Here is an 11,455-nt window from a genome sequence, read left to right as displayed (position 1 = left end):
CGAGATAAAAGTGTACAGATTATCGGGGCAAAAATAAGAGTAGCTGTGAGGCTTTTAGTTTCCCCTGAGGCTTTTTAATGACTGTCCGTGGCATGCAGTGCTTAATATATCTGCAAGAAATTGAAGATTCGGAAGTGAAACATTGGAGGGTCCATGTCGCTTTACTTCCAGGCTGTATCATATATCAGAGAGGGCACACTTAGAAGTTACAAAACTTCTTAAGAGAAATAATCAAATGATTCTCGTCAGTTTCCTCTCCCCGGACGCGGATGGCTTTGTGCAGCAATTTAATCAGAGTTATGTGGCTACGACAGCTTGCAAACAAGATCCTGAAGGGCTTCAGCTTCTTTCCACTGATATCATTATTCCCGTCTCCAGACTGTCTTCTCCGCTCTGATTTTCTACAATATTTTCTACAATAAACAGAACAAACTGTTTTCTATTTGTCGCAGTGCAATTGATACAAATGTACTCTGACTATTCAGATACTGATCAGGGGAAAGGACGGGAATATGTTTAGAATTATCTGGGTCTATTAATGGGGATCTGCAGTTTGGCCAATGTCATCCTTACCTATGGGTCGTCCACTAAGTCATCTGCCCAAATTGTCTGAGGGTGTGTTCCCATTTAACGCTTTCACTACAGAAATCCAAAGTGATACCCACAAGAGTATTTACCGCTATTGACATTTTGAAAGCTGGGACGGTAAAGAAGCGCGTTTCATTCCTTGACATGCAATGATACTAATAGGATCAATTGGCATGCTGCAGATTTAAAATGCACAGCATAAACTGATCAAGTTTGGAAGCTGTAACTATCTGAAGGGGATAACTTTCTATTCAATGTGGGTCCGATCTTCCTGACCATCATTGATCCTGAGAACGGGAGCCCTGGCTAAATGGCGCAAAGGTCAATCATGTACTCCGCCTCTCCATTCATTCTAATAGGAGAGCCATAGATCAGAAGAGCGCTAGACTTGTCCATCTCTGGGCCTACCATTAACAATGAATGAAGTGGTAGTGCTCATCATCAACCTCCACTCCACTCATCCAGGGCTCCTCAGAGCCCCAGTTCTCAGGATTAGGTGGCCATGGTGGTCTGACCCCTCGCAATTGGAAAGTTAGCCCCTATTCTGTAGATATTGGTGAATAAGGCTTCATTCCCACAACTAGCTTTTGATGAGTTTTTGATGTTGGAAGTTTTCTGCATACCGTAATTTCAGCACCAATTAGGTAAAATAGGTTATCGCATTTTTTCTAAAATACGCAGTGTAAAAAAAATCACTAAAAACTCATCATGTTAACACAGCCTAAAGCAATTACTGGGCCAAGACATCTGAGGGCCGCAGTTGTTCTCTATATGGACACCGCTTCTTTTTCTATATTTTATATTCATAGACACAGGCACAAGACTAAATGTGACATCATTATAATATCATGGTTTACAGTGTCTTGTTCGGTGGGTTCTTGAAAACATTAACACGTTTATGGGTTACGGTCTTCATTTCATTACAGAAGCATAGTTATGTGTTTAATTAAAAATCTGCTATTTCTACAAAAATTTTTGTCCTGATTGGATCAAGCTTCTTTACCCCACGGCGATCAGGGTGAAACTGTGGATATGCCACTGCTGGGAGAGAAATCATTTTGTGCCCACCATTCCCAACAACTGGGACTTCTAGTAACTAGTAACTCTATTAACCCTATCCGTTCTTTTTAATTTTGAACTAATTTTTTTTAATGTTAGGTTTTTAAATGACTACTCCAAAAATGTAAGTTACTCTCAGCGATCTTGAAAATAGGATTCTACAAAGCTCCGTCTTAAATGTTGTAGAGGTGCACATGCTCCACGTCCACTCCATTCATTGTCAAGACAGAACAGTAACACTGCATCTTTCAATGTAACAAATCTAACTGGCACAATAGTAGTCACATTGTGGTTTTTACACTACAATGGAGGCACTGTAGCTGGCACAATGGCTGTTACACTGAGGCTTGCAAATGTAGTGTGAACAGTAAAGTTCAGGGTCCGTACCGAACACCTACTGTTCAGGCATGAATCCCAACCACGAACTTCTAGAGGAAGTTTGTGTTACTGTTCGGGTCTGGCACTCTGAATATCGGGTGTTTCACATGCTGTCTTTTGTATGACAGTGCAAGAAACATCAGTGACACTGGCAGTAAGATAATTACTGCCTGCCAGAGAGCTTCAGTTCATCTTACAGCCAGCAGCTGTGACTGGTGGTAAAAAGTTCACCTCCAGTCACAGAGGCGTCGGCTGATGAGAGAGTACTGCTCCCATCAGCCTATGCCTGCTGCCACTAATAACAGGGAGAGCAGGCGTGGCTGATGGAAAGTTCATCAGCCAGCGCCTGCACTATAAATACATTTTATTTAAAAAATGACGTGGGGTCTATTTTTGATAACCAGCATGGCAAAACTGACAACTGCAACCCTCAGCTGTCGGCTTTATTATGGCTGGTTATCAAGAATAGAGGGGTCCCCATGCTGTTTTTTTAAATTTATTTAAATAAATATTCTATAGAAACAGCATGGGGTGGCCCCCATTTTTTACAACCAGACAAGCTAAAGCAGGCAGCTGGTATTCTTAGGCTGGTAAGGGGCCATGGATATTGACCCCTTCAGATTAAAAATATCAGCTTGCAGACAACCCAGAAAAGGCGCATCTATTAGATGCACCAATTCTGTTTTTTTGCCCAGCTCTTCCCATTTGACTTGTGGCCGTGGCAAGTGGGGTTCATATTTGTGGGGTTGATGTCACCTTTGTATTTTCAGGTTACATCCAGTCCAGCAGTTACTAATGGAGAGGCGTCTATGAGACACCTATTCATTACTAATCCTATAGTCATATTGTCAATAAAAAACACCCAGAATAAAGTCCTTTATTTGAAATAAAAATACACAGTTTTACAAATATATTTAACCACTTCATGACCCAGCCTATTTTGACCTTAATGACCTGGCCGTTTTTTGCAATTCTGACCAGTGTCCCTTTATGAGGTAATAACTCAGGAACGCTTCAATGGATCCTAGCGGTTCTGAGATTGTTTTTTCATGACATATTGGGCTTCACGTTAGTGGTAAATTTAGGTCGATAATTTTTGCGTTTATTTGTGAAAAAAATGGAAATTTGGCTAAAATTTTGAAAACTTCGCAATTTTCAAATATTGAATTTTTATTCTGTTAAACGAGAGAGTTATGTGACACAAAATAGTTAATAAATAACATTACTTTACATCAGCACAATTTTGGAAACTAATTTTTTTTTTGCTAGGAAGTTATAAGGGTCAAAATTTGACCAGCGATTTCTCATTTTTACAACGAAATTTACAAAACCATTTTTTTAGGGACCACCTCACATTTGAAGTCAGTTTGAGGGGTCTATATGGCTGAAAATACCCAAAAGTGACACCATTCTAAAAACTGCACCCCTCAAGGTGCTCAAAACCACATTCAAGAAGTTTATTAACCCAGGTGCTTCACAGCAGCAGAAGCAACATGGAAGGAAAAAATGAACATTTAACTTTTTAGTCACAAAAATGATTTTTAGCAACATTTTTTTTTATTTTCCCAAGGGTAAAAAGAGAAACTGGACCACAAAAGTTATTGTACAATTTCTCCTGAGTACACCGATACCTCACATGTGGGGGTAAACCACTGTTTGCGCACCCGGTAGGGCTCGGAAGGGAAGGAGCACCATTTGAGTTTTGAATGAAAAATTAGCTACATTCGTTAGCGGACACCATGTCGCGTTTGCAGAGCCCCTGTGTGCCTAAACATTGGAGCTCCCCCACATGTGACCCCATTTTGGAAACTAGACCCCCAAGGAGCTTATCTAGATGCATAGTGAGCACTTTGAACCCCCAGGTGCTTCATAAATTGATCCGTAAAAATGAAAAAGTACTTTTTTTTCACAAAAAATTTCTTTTAGCCTCAATTTGTTCATTTCCACATGAGCAACAGGATAAAATGGATCCTAAAATGTATTGGGCAATATCTCCTGAGTACACTGATACCTCACATGTGCGGGTAAACCACTGTTTGGTTTTTGAATGACTTTTGAATGAAAAATTAGCTCCAATCGTTAGCGGACACCATGTCGCGTTTGGAGAGCCCCTGTGTGCCTAAACATTGGAGCTCCCCCACATGTGACCCCATTTTCGAAAGTAGACCTCCCGTGGAACTAATCTAGATGTGCGGTGACCACTTTAAATCCCCAAGTGCTTCACAGAAGTTCATAACGCAGAGCCGTGAAAATAAAAAATCATTTTTCTTTCCTCAAAAATTATTTTTTAGCCCTCAATTTTTTTTCACAAGAGTAACAGGAGAAATTGGACCCCAAAAGTTGTTGTTCAGTTTGTCCTGAGTACGCTGATACCCCATATATGGGGGGAGAACCACTGTTTGGGCACACGTCGGGGCTCGGAAGGGAAGTAGTGACATTTTGGAATGCAGACTTTGATGGAATGGTCTGCGGGCATCATGTTATGTTTGCAGAGCCCCTGATGTGCCTAAACAGTAGAAACCCCCCACAAGTGACCCCATTTTGGAAACTAGACCCCCCAAAGGAACTTATCTAGATATGTGGTGAGCACTTTGAACCCCCAAGTGCTTCACAGAAGTTTACAAGGCAGAGCCGTGAAAATAAAAAAATATTTTTCTTTCCTCAAAAATTATGTTTTAGCAAGCAATTTTTTATTTGTGCAAGGGTAACAGGAGAAATTGGACCCCAATAGTTGTTGCCCAGTTTGTCCTGAGTATGCTGGTACCTCATATGTGGGGGTAAACCACTGTTTGGGCGCACGTCGGGGTTCGGAAGGGAGGGAGCACCATTTGACTTTTTGAACGCAAGATTGGCTGGAATCAATGGTGGCGCCATGTTGCGTTTGGAGACCCCTGATGTGCCTAAACCTTGGAAACCCCTCAATTCTAACTCCAACACTAACCCCAACACACCCCTAACCCTAATCCCAACTCTAGCCATAACCCTAAAACACACCCCTAACCACAACCCTAACCCCAACACACCCCTAACTCTAATCCCAACCCTAACCACAGCCCTAATCCCAACACACCCCTAACCACAACCCTAACCCCAACACACCCCTAACCCTAACCACAAGCCTAATCTTAACCCTATTTCCAACCCTAGCCCTAATTCCAATGCTAACTCTAATTCCAACCCTAACCCTAAGGCTATGTGCCCACGTTGCGGATTCATGTGAGATTTTTCCGCACCATTTTTGAAAAATCCGCAGGTAAAAGGCACTGCGTTTTACCTGCGGATTTACTGCGTATTTCCAGTGTTTTCCTATTGAGGAACAGGTGTAAAAACGCTGCGGAATCCGCACAAAGAATTGACATGCTGCGGAAAATACAACGCAGCGTTTTCGCGCTGTATTTTCCGCACCATGGGCACAGCAAATTTGGTTTTCCATAGGTTTACATGGTACTGTAAACCTGATGGAAAACTGCTACGAATCCGCAGCGGCCAATCCGCCGCGGATCCGCAGCGAAATCCGCACCGTGTGCACATAGCCTAATTCTAAGGGAATTTGCACACGCTGTGGAAAACGCTGCGGATCCGCAGCGTTTCCGCAGCTGCGGGTCCGCAGCAGTTTCCCATGAGTTTACAGTTCAATGTAAACCTATGGGAAACAAAAAACGCTGTGCACATGCTGCGGAAAAAACTGCGCGGAAACACAGCAGTTTACAGTCCGCAGCATGTCCCTTCTTTCTGCGAATTCCTATTCTGCTCCTATAGAAAACCGCAGTTGTAAAACCCGCAGAATCCGCAGAAAAACCGTAGTAAATCCGGAATAAATCCGCAGCGGTTTTGCACTGCGGATTTATCAAATCCGATGTGGAAAAATCCGCAGAGGACCAGAATACGTGTGCACATAGTCTTACCCTAATTCTAACCCTAACCCTAGCCCTAACCCTAGTTCTAACCCTAACCTTAGTGGAAAAATAAAAGTAAATATATTTGCTTCATTTTATTATTGTCCCTACCTATGGGGGTGATAAAGGGGGGGTTCATTTACTATTTTTTTTTTTTTATCACTGTGATAGGTTTTATTACAGCGATCAAAATGTACATGGAACGAATCTGCTGGCCGGCAGATTCGGCGGGCGCACTGCACATGCGCCCACCATTTTTGAAGATGGCGGCGCCCATGGAACAGACGGATGGACACCGGGAGGCTCGGTAAGTATGAGGGGGGGATCGGAGCACGGTTGGAGCAGACAGGAGGACGGGGGAGCAGACAGGCGGATGGAGGGGAGCGGAGCACAGGACGGAGGACTGGGGAGGAGATCGGTGGTGGTGAGGGGGGCAGATCAGGGTTTCCAGCCATGGCCGATGATATTGCAGCATCGGCCATGGCTGGATTGTAATATTTCACTTTTCATAGGTGAAATATTACAAATTGCTCTGATTGGCTGTTGCACTTTCAACAGCCAATCAGAGTGATCGTAGCCACGTGGGGGCAAAGCCACCCCCGCTGGGCTTAAGTACCACTCCCCCTGTCCCTGCAGATCGGGTGAAATTGGAGATAACCCTTTCACCCGATCTGCAGGGACGCGATCCCTCCATGACGCCACATAGGCGTCACAGGTCAGATTGGCACAGACTTTCATGACGCCTACGTGGCGTCACAGGTCGGGAAGGAGTTAAAAATAACAAACACAGTCATACTCACCTTACGCACATTCCATTGAAGCTCTGGTCCCCTGTAAAAAACAGAAAATAATAAACAATAGAAATACTCACCTAATGCCCATTTCATTGAAGCCCTGGTCTCCTGTAAAAAAAATTAAAAACAACAATATCCCTCACCTGTCCAACACACTGTCCCATGCCGTAATGAATGCCTGCGTTAATTGGTTTTCAACCTGGATGGTGCCAAGATGCGACCATCCAGGCTGAAAATCATGGGAGAATGCACTGCTCCAAGCGCAGCATCGGTGACTAGCGGTGATGTCAATGAGTTCGCTGAGGCTGCGTTCCCAGCTTACTTCAATGTGAGCCGAGCTGATTAACAGTGGTAACTTCAGTGAGATCACCGTTAGCACTGTAAGAATCAAGTCTCACGATGGAGCGCTGAGCTCAGTGAGTTCAGCACAGTTCACAGTATGAAATTTCTCAGAGATACTCCCATCAGCCGTGCCTCCTCTCACTGTTATTAGATGCAGCAGGTGTAGCCTGATGGGAGTAGTACTCTCTCATCAGCCAACGCCTCTGTGACCACCTGTAAACTTTTTACTGCCGGCCACAGCCGCTGGCTCACACTGTCTTCTAGCATCATGGGAATCGCAGCTCTCTCTTAAAGCTCTTGTCTTCCTCCCCTTCTCTCCCATTTTTTATTGACAGATTTTTACTCTTACAATTTTAATCTTCATAATTAAAAGTTATTTTTAATTTCACATATCTGTATGGGTGCTGGAACCCCTTTGTTGTTTCTCTTCCTGGTTTGACTCTTTGTCACAAACTTCCACTGGAGCGGGGCATGGACCTTCCTCACAACTCAGGCCTTCTCCGGCATCTGTCTGCTCTCAGGCTCTTCTGTGAAAATGGTGGATGCAAGCCCACATCGCAGACAACAACCTGCCCTGGTGCAGGTTCTAGTGCCAACTGCCTCTTCTCAGCCTAGCCAGGCCTTTTATCTCTAGTCACTGCAACACAGATATCACCTGACCGGCTTTCGTCTTTTTTAAAAAACTCTTCCCTGGGGACCATGTACTTCCTTCTTGGTTCCTGCTAACACAATTCACTTTCAGTTTGGTCCAACAGATGGCAGTGTTCACTTACAGATACTCAGTCTCTCTTGTCCATCTCTCTACACAATAGTAGTCACACTGAGGCATCCAATGTAGCTGATGCACTGTAGATGGCACAATGAATGTCACAGAGGCTTATAATGTAGTGGAAGGACTGTAGCTGGCATAATGGCTGTCACACTGCAGCTTACACTGTAATGGAGGTACTGTGGATGGCACTGAATGGGTATGCTCAAATGACATTTCCTCATGCAGAATGAGTAGATACTACACGAAAATCTAAGGGAAATCCGCATGTGATATTCGTGAATTGGGTTTCTGCAACCTTGTTCATATACAGAGGTTTACATGTACCTTGCTCTGTATTTCCCATTGAATCTTCACAAAAAAAAACAAGGTTTGGGGCCATTGTAATTCAAGCCTCATGTAGATCTGCGTTGGTGTAAATTGCAAATGGACAGCAGAAACAAATGGTCAGCATCAGATTTCTGAGAGAAATACATGTCAGATTTTATTCTGTTGTGTCAACATACCCTACTGGGGCAACGGTGGCTGTAACTAGTCATATTGTGATGACACTGTTATTGACCCACTGTGGCGGCACTGTTAATGACCCACTGTGGCGGCACTGTTAATGACCCACTGAGGTGGCACTGTTACTGACCCACTGTGGCTGCACTGTTACAAATCCACTGTGGCGGCACTGTTACTGACCCACTGTGGCGGCACTGTTACCGACCCACTGTGGCGGCACTGTTACCGACCCACTGTGGCGGCACTGTTACCGACCCACTGTGGCGGCACTGTTAATGACCCACTGTGGCGGCACTGTTACCGACCCACTGTGGCGGCACTGTTACCAATCCACTGTGGCGGCACTGTTACCGACCCACTGTGGCGGCACTGTTACCGACCCACTGTGGCGGCACTGTTACTGACCCACTGTGGCGGCACTGTTACCGACCCACTGTGGCGGCACTGTTAATGACCCACTGAGGTGGCACTGTTACTGACCCACTGTGGCGGCACTGTTACCAATCCACTGTGGCGGCACTGTTACCGACCCACTGTGGCGGCACTGTTAGGCTAGGTTCACATTAGCGTTTGAGTCCGCAGCGTAACATCCGCATGCGCAAATGCATGCAAAAACGCATGCAAACGCATGCTTATGCAGCATTTTTTATCAGCATCATCTTACGCATGACGCCAAAAAAATTTCAATTCAGGATTGGAGTGTCAACACTTTCTGGGATTATTGGAGACATCTGCTGTGCTTTAGGTGAGGGTCTGTGGCAAGAGTTCCTCCCCCAACCCACAACTGAAATATGGCTTGAAAATGCTGAAAAATTCAAGGAAATTTGTAATTTTCCTAACTGTGTGGGGACTGTGGACGGCAAACACATTCGGATTCTGAAACCTGCAGGAAGTGGAACCGAATATTTCAATTATTAAAAATACTTTTCCATTGTTCGAATAGCAATTGCAGATGATGAGTGTAGATTTTTTGCCATGGACATTGGCTCATATGGACGAGGAAATGACTCAGACTTTCAAAAACTCTGATATGGGCCAACGTTTATATGGAAATGATTTTAATTTTCCACAGCCACAACCTCTTACCAACACTGAAGGACCGCCAATGCCATTTATTGTGGTTGGGGATGAATCGTTCCAAATGTGTGCCAACCTCATCAAACCGTACTCAAGTCAGGACTTAAATCACACAAAAGATTTACAACTCTATTACAACTCTGATGAAAAGAATACTTACACCCAGTCTTTCCTCCTCAGAAACTTGAGTCCGACGACCATGGGAAGCTTCATTTCCACTCTCCCGTTCCTGCTTTCTGCACTGTCAGGTACCTGTAAAGAAAATATAGGATTCACCACATGTCTATATTATTGCCAGTCAATACATACCAATCAGTATATCAAATGTGATTACATAATCAGGGTCAAATCCACTCTGGGAGACTTCACTGGAGGAGGACATCTTTGAAGAGCAGGCAGCAGTCAAGTGAAACACTACAGAACAGAGAAGAAAAATTAAACTTGTGTTGAGCAAAACAATATGTAGCAAAAAAAAAAATCCATGGACACCAATACTTACATTACAGGCAGTAGTACAACAGCACAGCAGTCAGCACAGGCCAGAGACAGATGGCAGCACCAGGAGACCCCGCAGCACAAGGAGACACACTGCTGCAACAGGAGATTCCACCAGTCTACAAGCAACAGAAAATGCATTAGAGAAACATTCTCATAAAGTCTATACTTACATAGACTGTGTTGTCCTCACCAGGACAGCAGCTCCAGGAGAGACACCAGCACCAGAGACAGATGGCAGCACCACAAGAGACGGCAGCACCAAAGACAGATGGCAGCACCAGCACCAGGAGAGATGGCAGCACCAGGAGACAACAAGACTAAAGGAACAGAAAGAATAATTAAGAGAGACAGACATTTTCAAAGGTTCTTAACTTACATAGCCAATGTTGTCCTCACCAGGACAGCAGCACCAGGAGAGACGCCAGCACCAGAGACAGATGGCAGCACCAGGAGAGACGCCAGCACCAGAGACAAATGGCAGAACAAGAGACAACCAGTCTAAAGGAACAGAGAGAAAAATTAAGAGAGACAGACATTTTCAAAGGTTCTATACTTACATAGCCAGTGTTGTCCTCACCAGGCCAGCACCACAGATGGTAGCACCAGGAGAGATGCCAGCACCAGGAGACAACCAGTCTTCTGCTTCCGTGCAGAGTTTTGTGCTTCAGTGCAGAGTCTTGTGCTTCCGTGCAGAGTCTTGTGCTTCCGTGCAGAGTCTTGTGCTTCCGTGCAGAGTTTTGTGCTTCCGTGCAGAGTTTTGTGCTTCAGTGCAGAGTTTTGTGCTTCCGTGCAGAGTCTTGTGCTTCCGTGCAGAGTCTTGGGCTTCCGTGCAGAGTCTTGCGCTTCCGTGCAGACTTTTGTGCTTCTGTAAAGAGTCTTGTGCTTCCGTGCAGACTTTTGTGCTTCTGTAGAGTCTTGTGCTTCCGTGCAGAGTCTTGTGCTTCCGTGCAGAGTCTTGTGCTTCCGTGCAGAGTCTTGTGCTTCTGTGCAGAGTCTTGTGCTTCCGTGCAGACTTTTGTGCTTCTGTAAAGTCTTGTGCTTCCGTGCAGAGTCTTGTGCTTCCGTGCAGAGTCTTGTGCTTCCGTGCAGTCTTGTGCTTCCGTGCAGAGTCTTGTGCTTCCGTGCAGAGTCTTGGGCTTCCGTGCAGAGTCTTGGGCTTCCGTGCAGTGTCTTGGGCTTCCGTGCAGAGTTTTGTGCTTCCGTGCAGTGTCTTGGGCTTCCGTGCAGAGTTTTGTGCTTCCGTGCAGAGTCTTGTGCTTCCGTGCAGAGTCTTGTGCTTCCGTGCAGAGTCTTGTGCTTCCGTGCAGAGTCTTGTGCTTCCGTGCAGAGTCTTGTGCTTCCGTGCAGAGTCTTGGGCTTCCGTGCAGAGTTTTGTGCTTCCGTGCAGTGTCTTGGGCTTCCGTGCAGAGTTTTGTGCTTCCGTGCAGTGTCTTGGGCTTCCGTGCAGTCTTGTGCTTCCTTGCTGAGTCTTATGCTTCCATCCAGAGTCTTGAGAATAATGGACTACCTGTCTCCACACCCCCTTTTATACATCAGTGATTTTGCAC

At 45.0% G+C, this 11,455-nt stretch overlaps 1 long non-coding RNA gene across 1 annotated transcript; it reads right to left on the bottom strand.

The window, feature by feature from the left end:
* Positions 1-9,924: 9,924 nt before the first annotated feature.
* Positions 9,925-10,359, bottom strand: LOC143781191 (uncharacterized). The gene is made up of 3 exons (XR_013216611.1): positions 10,305-10,359; positions 10,099-10,225; positions 9,925-10,024 (listed from the first exon to the last, which is right to left on the bottom strand). It is a non-coding gene; the product is annotated as an uncharacterized LOC143781191 (long non-coding RNA).
* Between the last annotated feature and the right edge of the window lie 1,096 nt (positions 10,360-11,455).

The sequence above is a fragment of the Ranitomeya variabilis genome, chromosome 6, assembly GCF_051348905.1.
Source record: "Ranitomeya variabilis isolate aRanVar5 chromosome 6, aRanVar5.hap1, whole genome shotgun sequence".
Classification (NCBI taxonomy): Eukaryota; Metazoa; Chordata; class Amphibia; order Anura; family Dendrobatidae; genus Ranitomeya; species Ranitomeya variabilis.
Note: the sequence above shows the minus strand (reverse complement) of the source record. Positions and strands in the feature narration are given on the sequence as shown.